Genomic DNA, 8,241 nt, shown 5'->3' on the forward strand with positions numbered 1-8,241 from the left:
CCCTGGTTGTTGCAGGCAGTTGGGGAGTGAACCAGGAGATCGAAGATCACTCACTTGCTTTCTCTCTTTGTCTTTTGTTTGGTGGTGGTGTTCTCTCTTCGCCTTGTGTGTAAAGTAAAAGTGAATGAATGATTTTTTAAAGATTTATTTTTGTTAGAAATGCAGATTTTCAGAGAGAAGGCATAGATAGAAAGATCTTCCATCTGCTTGTTTGAGACCTCTTCATTTTATGGCCAGAGCTGAGTCATTCCCAAGCCAGGAGCCAACAGCTTCTTCCAGATCTCCCACGCAGGTACAGGATCCCAAGGCTTTGGGCCATCATCCACTGCCTTCCCAGGCCACAAGCAGGGAGCTGGAGCTCCTGACTCCTGGCTTTGGATCTGCTCAGCTCCAGCTGTGTTGGCCACTGGGAGAGTGAATCAGTGAACAGAAGATCTTTCTGTCTCTTCTCCTGTCTGTATATCTGACTTTCCAATAAAAATAAATAAATCTTAAGACACATTTTAAAATAAACCAGAGGTGTGTGTTAGGAAGGCAGAAGAGAGGCTTGTGGTTGTAACTTATATGTTGGTCATAGCAGGCCACATTGACAGTGTGATCTTTGAGCTAAGATATAATGGGAGGAGGAGGTGAGCAATACAAGTGACTTAGCGGACATGTCCTCAGTAGAGGGAACACCCAGCTCAAAGTCCTGTGGTAACAGCATCCATGGTGTGATGAAGGTAGTAGGGTAACTAGGGTGGAGTGAGCGGTAGTTAACAAACCTCATGTACTTTCATGCTCAACTCGGCATACTGCGGTAAGCAGAAGGAAGAGGGCAGACACACAACAGATGCACATCATGCAGGAAGTTGATAGATCAGGGTCCAAAGTGAACTGGAAGGAAGTTGAGACTATGATCACTGTAAAGATATTGCTCATGGTGGTTGTAAGGTATAGTGGACTAATGGCAGTTTTTCAGGACCTCTAGGCCTTAAGGATCATTGCTGCCAAGCACATCAGTGTTGAGAACAGAAGGGTGTTTTGGAAGAATTGGTGTAAGTTGAATTCCCTCACCAAGTATCCTTCACCAAGAAGAGGCAGGATGACATTGGCAAGAGGCAGCTGAAAAAGTACTGTCAGGTCATCTGCATCATCATCCACATCCATTTGCACCTGCATTCTCTACATCAGAAAACACCCATCTGATAGAGAGATCCAGAAGAATGGGGACTGGGACTGGGACTAGGAACAGCTGGAGCAGCAAGTCTCAGTGTGTCAAGTTTTGGTCAGGACAGGATGAATGATATCATTGGGGTAACTAAGGGCAAAGGTTACAAAGGTAATCACCAGTTGCTGGCACAAGAAGCTGTTCCCATGAGGACTGCACAAGGCCACCTGTACTATGGTGTGGCACCCTGCACATGTGGCCTTCTCCATGACTGGCTGGGCTGAAATGCCACCATCAACAAGATAAACAGGAAGATCTACAAGATTGGACATGGTTGCCTGATTAAGGATGGCAAAGTGATCAAGTCAACCATGACTTGTCCGAACAAGAATACCGACTCTCTAAGAGGCCTTGTCCTTACTGGGAAGTCACTAATGACCATCATGCCGAAAGGCTGTGTGGTGAGGGACAAGGTAGCGACTGCTAGCCTTCCAAAAGTCTCTGCTTGCATAGAACAAACAGCAGACCCTCAAGATTGACCTTGAGTTCATCAGCACCACCTCCAGGTTTGGCCTTGGCCGCTCCCAGAATGTGGAGAAGGCATTCACGGGATCACTTAAGAAGGATCAATGTCAGGAACAGATTGTTCAACTGGCAAGATTTCAATAAAAGTTACTGACCAGCTGGGTTGGAGGGGAGAAAATACACTGAAGTGTTCGTGGACTCTGGAGCATGATAGAAAGTGAGGCTTAGCTGCATGAGGAGAAATGGATGTGTTGAGTCTTTAACCATGATTAACCTGTATGGAAAGTGATGGGATTTGGATAGTGTACATGACTTGTGTGCTGCCAAGCCTGAGCTGTTTATCCCTTTCTAAATCTTTGTCTCGCCCACATCAAACTGGTTCTTGCCTCTAGCTCCTCATTCCAACTTCCTGTGGGTGGGAACCCTGGGAGGCAGTGATGCTGGCTCAAATGGTTGTGTTTCTCACCCATGGAAGAGTCTTACGTTGAGTTCCTAACTCCTAGCTTCAGTCCAGTCCAGGTGTGTGGGAAATCAACAGGGAGATGGGGATTCCCTCCCTCCCTGTCATTCAAAGAAATATTTTTAGTGCCTGGTGCGGTAGCCTAATGGCTAATCCTCACTTTGCATGCACTGGGATCCCATATGGGTGCCAGTTCATATCCCGCTGCTCCACTTCCCTTCCATCTCCCTGCTTGTGGCCTGGGAGAGCAGTCAAGGATGGCCCAAAGCCTTGGGACTCTGTACCCATATGGGAGCCCTGGAAGCAGCTCCTGGCTTCTGTTCAGCTCAGCTCTGGCCATCACGGCCACCTGGGGAGTGAATTGGTGTACAGAATATCTTTCTGTCTCTCCTCTCTTTAAATCTGGCTTTCCAACAAAAACAAATCATTTTTTAAAGTTTTAAATATTTTTAAGGTAGAATAAAATTTTGAGAATAAACTGCGCTAAAATCTTGCAAGACATCAAAGAGAAACAGCTCGTGAGAATTCTGGGTTCTGTGTGAGGAGTAGCTGGGCAGAGCTGTTCATCTTACTTACTAGGTGAATCTGAATAGTCTAATGTACACAAAGACCTATTTTAGCCATCCTGGGCAGCCTTGAGCAATCCTTTATCCTTTATTCCCAGAAATCTTTTTAAGATTGTTTATTTGGAAGAGTTAGAGAGGACACACAAAGAGCAAAAATGATACGGAGAGACAGAATGTATCTTCCATGCTAATTCACTTCCCAACCAGCATCAACGGCCAGAGCTGAGGCAGGCCAAAGACAGAAGTCAAGAGCTTAATCTGGGTCTCCCATTTGGAAGACAGGAGCCCCCAAATTTGGTCCATCTTCTACTGCTTTTCCTAGACCACCAGCAGGGATCTGGATTGGAAACAGAGCAGCCAGGACACCAACCAGCACCCATATAGGATGCCACGATTGCAGGTAATGGCTTAGCCCACTATGCTCCAATGCCAGTTCCAGAAATGTCCTCTTGAAGGGTAAGTAGCAGCTAAAATCAGGGACAATATTCACCATCTCTGAAAGTGTTTGTAGTCAATGATTATAAAGAGAATAATTTCCAATCATGGAAAATTCACCCTCACTTGTGAAGCCATGCCTTTGGATTTTTCAGTGCACAAATGCTAACTGGAATTTGATGACTTTGGAATATCCCAGGACTTATTAAATATAGTGATTGGAGTATTCTGACAGGTCACTGGACACATGTCTCCCATGCCTAGGACATTATACTTTACCCTCCGTAAACCTTGTATCAATGTTTGTATATGTCTTATTTATTCCATGAATTACAGTGGGCAAAAAGACATACTAGTAAGAAAATAAGTGTGTGTATACCCCCCACACACACACACACACACAGTCTTTAGGGCAAGCTACAGTGGCAGGATGCAGACGGTCAATGTTATTTGTGTGTGGTCAGCCTTGAAAGCTCATCATCCAATCCCATTCAAGTTCTCCTTGAGTTTGATACTCAGAGTCCCCTTCCCAGGTCTTAGTAAATACGGCATTAAGTCCCAATCTATCAATGCTTCAATCTCTCGATGTTTCTGGGAACTGACCCCATCGGGAGGCTCTCTAGGGTCTCTGCCCTAACTGGCCTTGTTATCTGAGCATAAACTCAGATCCCATCAAAAGGGCTCATTGTGAATAACAAAACACCCCCAGAATTCAGGAAATTCCTGGATTTTAAGAGCTCTCCACAAAGAACCATGATGTAGGTTAGAGATAACTAAGGGTTCCTCACAAGTGTTCAGAGGAGTAAGGGGTAAGGTCCACAGGGGCTTTGTGACCAGTGGAAAAGCTTCCTTGGTCTCTACTTCCAGAAACATGGGAGGCCATCACATGTTCACACCCCTTCCCCCAATAACCCAGTGCTCATGCATGCAAGGCAGTTGGATGCATGAAGAGAAAGCTCAGTGGCCAAACACTGCCACTAGAGGTTGAAAGGCCCCATCCAGCTGTGGCCAGTTCAAGAGGCCTGCTCATAAGTGACAACTGTGCCTTCATCTTTACTTTTCCTACATAAAGCAAACAACTCCTTGTTATAACGTTAAACTACCTCCAAGTGAACATGGAAATCATGTAATACACATGGCAACCTAGCAGCCATACATGTACTCCCAACCATTTTTAAATATGCATATTCTTCCAGGATCTTGTCCCCAAACTTAACATGTAGTACAACTTCCCTCAAAGCAAGTCTTGGCTGCTCAGAAAGCTTGTTTTCTGTTTTGTTTCATTTTATTTGGTCATGAAGCAACCTCCTTTTTTTTTTTTTGCCGATACAAGATTCCTTTCGGCTTACAGCCCACATCATTGCGTTTCTATTACTGGAGACAGCTAGATTCAAATGCCTTGTCTTTGCCCAACAAAAGAATTTCCAATATGAGATAGTGTAGCAAGTATGCAAGCTAGTCAGGTTTAATGAAAATACACCTGACAGGCCAAGCAGGTATCTCAGCAAAGAACTGAGGGTCCAGTCTGCATCCAGACTGGACTTTTTATAGGTATGTGCTCACCATTTTGCCTCTCCTTCTTTCTTGGAGATTGCTGGGCAAAGGACTTTCTGGGTGTGGAATCAATGAGATTTTTCCGGATTGTTACCTTAGTGTGACTGGAACTAAAATAGCTCCTTTGCTCCCCACCCCCTTGCACAGGCAAGAAGATTCCTTAAGCTGTCCCCTTGGGCAAGTGCTGGACTCACCTAAGAAGCTACTGGAGGGGCCAGTGCTGTGGCATAGCTGAAAGCCACCACCTGTGGTGTTGGCATCCCAAATGGGCACTAGATCCAGATCCAGCTGCTTTACTTCTGATCTAGCTCCCTTATAACGCACCTGGGAAAGCAGCAGAGGATGCCCCAAGAGCCTGGGCCCCTGCACCCAAACGGGAGACTTGGAAGAAGCTTCAGGCATCTACCTTGCCAAGCCCTGGTTGCTGTGGCCATTTGGGGAGTGAACCAGCAGGTGGAAGACCACTCTACCTCTCCTTCTATCTGTGTTAACTCTGCTTTTCAAACAAATAAAATAAATCTTTTTTAAAAATAGGATCTGGGACAGCAGATCCTATCAATGTGCAAATGCTGGTCTGCTTCCTTAACAATCTTTTATGTTTCTTCCTTCATCCAACCAGGTGATTCATATTTTTATCTCTTAGTGCCCGCCACACACACTCATGTACCCTAGCATTGTCTGGTTATAGTTTTGAAGGGGAAGATTAGTTATGAGAGGGAAGATGCTGGTTCTCATCCCATGCCAAGGAACTTCCGGAAGGACAAGGACAGTGAGCAAAGCAGAAGTTTTATTGACAGGACTCTGTTGCAGCAGTAGGGTGGGACCTGGAGTGTGGGGGGCATTCCAAGGGGAGAGTTGCCCTCACAGTTGGCAAGTGCAAGCTCTTGGGATCACACAAAATGACACCCCAAAGGGTGTGCTGTTTTTGATGGGTTAGTTCAAAGGGATAAAGCCATATCCAATCAAGGGCCATAAAGGATCATGGAAACATGCATCTCTGATTGGCCTATGCAGGCAGGGGTTAGTAACCACTCAGGAAACCAAGGATAGGAATTATTGACCAATCAGCAAGTAGTGAGTCTCATGGCTTATTGCCAGGGTCAGGGAAGCCTTACTGGGCTATCTTTAGCAAACACTGGGTCTTCCCTGGATCAAACTAAGTGCTATTGCAGGCCACGCCTAGGAGGGGCAAACAGTTTTCTCTGACTTCTGAAGGGACCTTGTCCCTTTTTTCCATTTTCACAGGGACCTTACCTAACTGCCTATTAACCCATCTGACTGTCACACTCTGGCTTGCGTTTTAACATGCATTTTACAAAAGCCAAACTTTCCAAAGGCAGTGTTGAAAACAGGTGGCCAAAGGACAGTGGTGAGAACTGTTGCTTGCAGCAATCCGGGCTAAGCAGTGGCAGAGATGGTGACTAGTTCCAGGCAGAAAGCCGTAGATATGGTGAGAAGTCCTTGGTTTCTGAACAAATGTAAACAGAGAGTCAATATTCTATACATGTAGTGTACATTATATTATATATATAAAAGTTGGTAGACAACACCAGATAAAAATGGCCAGAAGAATTATGAATCTAATTCCCACACTCCTGACTCAACAGCCAGACAGAAAAAAGGGCACTGAGTTTGTTAAAGGTCAGCTTGTCTAGACATCACAACTTGAGGCTTCTTGTTCCAGACAGAAGACAAGTTACAACCTACTGAACAGAATTAAGACCCTCCAGACAATGTGTAGTAGTGCAGCAAACCAGGGAAGAATCTTTGCCACCACAGGTTGGATCCCGGCTGCTCCACTTCCAATCCAGCTCCATGCTATTTCTAATGCAGGATGGAAATGGCCCAAATGCTTGGGTGCGACACTCATGTGGGAGACCTGGATGGAATTCCCAGCTGGTGGCCTCAGTCTGGCCCCTTTCCAGCCGTCGGAGAGTAAACCAGCAGCTGTTAAGATCTCTGTGTCTAACTCCCTTTATCTTCCAAATAAAATAAATCTTAGAAAATAAGTTCAGTATTCTTTCCACTAACACCCAAACAATGTGAATTTCCAGTACAGGATAACAAAGTGATGTTATTTTGCTGCCAGTGTCTTGATCAGTATCACATCTCACTTTAAAGTATCCTCAAAAACAATCTTCATTGCCACCATTTAGAATAAGAGAAATCAGGTTTGGGGAAAACACTTCAAAACCAAGATATTTTAAGTCCTGAAAAACATGTAGCTCCTGGACACCTCCCTTACTCTGGGAGACTGAGGCAGACCAAGCCTAAGCCAGTTCTTTTTCATCCTTGAATTATTCACCTGGGTGTGGTGACGCCACTGCTGTCCCCTAATAAACCTCACCATGCATCACCACACACCCTTTGTCTCCCATGTTAAAAGCCACTGCCTACCTGACAAAAGTACTTGACTTTTGTGTTAGCAGAACGAAAGCATCTCATTAAGAAATGAAAACACAAGCGGTAATACTGTGTCTTACGCCACTTTTGATGTGCCTGATGGCCAGGATTTGTATCCCAGAGGTGGCATTGATTTCTTCAAAAAACCTACTGGGGCCAGCAGGATGGCTAAACTGGCTCATCCCATATGGGCACCAGATTGTGTCCCAATTGCTCCACTTCCCTTCCAGCTTCCTGCTTGTGGCCTAGGAAAGCAGCGGAGGACGGCCCAAGGCCTTAGCACCCCACACCTGTGTGGGAGACGTGGATGAGGGTCCTGGTTGCTGTTCCATCTCTGGCCATTGAAGCCAGCTGGGGTGTGAACCAGCAGGTGGGAGACTTCTCTGTCTCTCCTACATCTGTAAAACCTTATTTTCAAAAAGAAAAAAAAGAAGCAAAAGCTGCCTTCTACCCATCTTTAAAATGGGAAGAATTACGTTTTCTTCTGGAACTGCTGTGAGGATTAAATAGATCAACCTTCCTAGGTCAGCCAGGGCTGTGTCATTAAGACCTTAGCCCCATAAAAGCTCGTTTGAGTGGGCTCTGAAACTCTCTTAAAGAGCAAAAAGTTAAAGCATTCAAAATACCTCAGAAAATAAAAAGGTAGTTACAGTGGTTTCCCCAACCTCCCCCTTAGGGACAAGGCATCGAGGTGCATTTTTTGGTGTAAAAATTCCAGTGTGAACCTTTTGGTTCGTCCTTGGCCCTTACACGTATTCTTCCAAACACACCGATGGGTTCAAGTACAAGTAATCCTTACACAGAGAACAAAGCAGAGGATTTCCCTCGACCCCCAAAAGTCTGGGTGGACGCGAGACGATCAACGGCCGGCACCTCGACGGAACGTTCAACCGCGGAATTACCAGGAAAAACAGTCCCAAAGCCCATAGCCAAAACAGTCCGCGAGCGCCTGCCTGCCTGGCCCGGGGACCCCACGGGCACGCAGCAGGGCCGGGCCCCTTCATGCCGAAAGCTCCTAGAGAAACTCGGGAACGGAGCCGACCGACAGCCGCGAGAGGACAACCCGCACCCGGGAGCAACCGAAACTGCGCCAGGAGCCAAGGTTGGCGCCGCGAGGGCGGGGCTTGGGGGCGGGGCCACGGGCAGCC

General features: G+C 46.1%; 1 long non-coding RNA gene and 1 pseudogene across 1 annotated transcript; one reads left to right on the top strand and one right to left on the bottom strand.

Moving 5' to 3' along the window:
• Positions 1-656: 656 nt before the first annotated feature.
• On the top strand, positions 657-2,339 carry LOC131481835 (large ribosomal subunit protein uL3-like; annotated as a pseudogene).
• A 3,120-nt stretch (positions 2,340-5,459) lies between these two features.
• On the bottom strand, positions 5,460-8,222 carry LOC131481867 (uncharacterized). The gene is made up of 2 exons (XR_009246597.1): positions 7,893-8,222; positions 5,460-6,158 (listed from the first exon to the last, which is right to left on the bottom strand). It is a non-coding gene; the product is annotated as an uncharacterized LOC131481867 (long non-coding RNA).
• Between the last annotated feature and the right edge of the window lie 19 nt (positions 8,223-8,241).

Source organism: Ochotona princeps, chromosome 14 (assembly GCF_030435755.1).
Source record: "Ochotona princeps isolate mOchPri1 chromosome 14, mOchPri1.hap1, whole genome shotgun sequence".
Taxonomy (NCBI): domain Eukaryota; kingdom Metazoa; phylum Chordata; class Mammalia; order Lagomorpha; family Ochotonidae; genus Ochotona; species Ochotona princeps.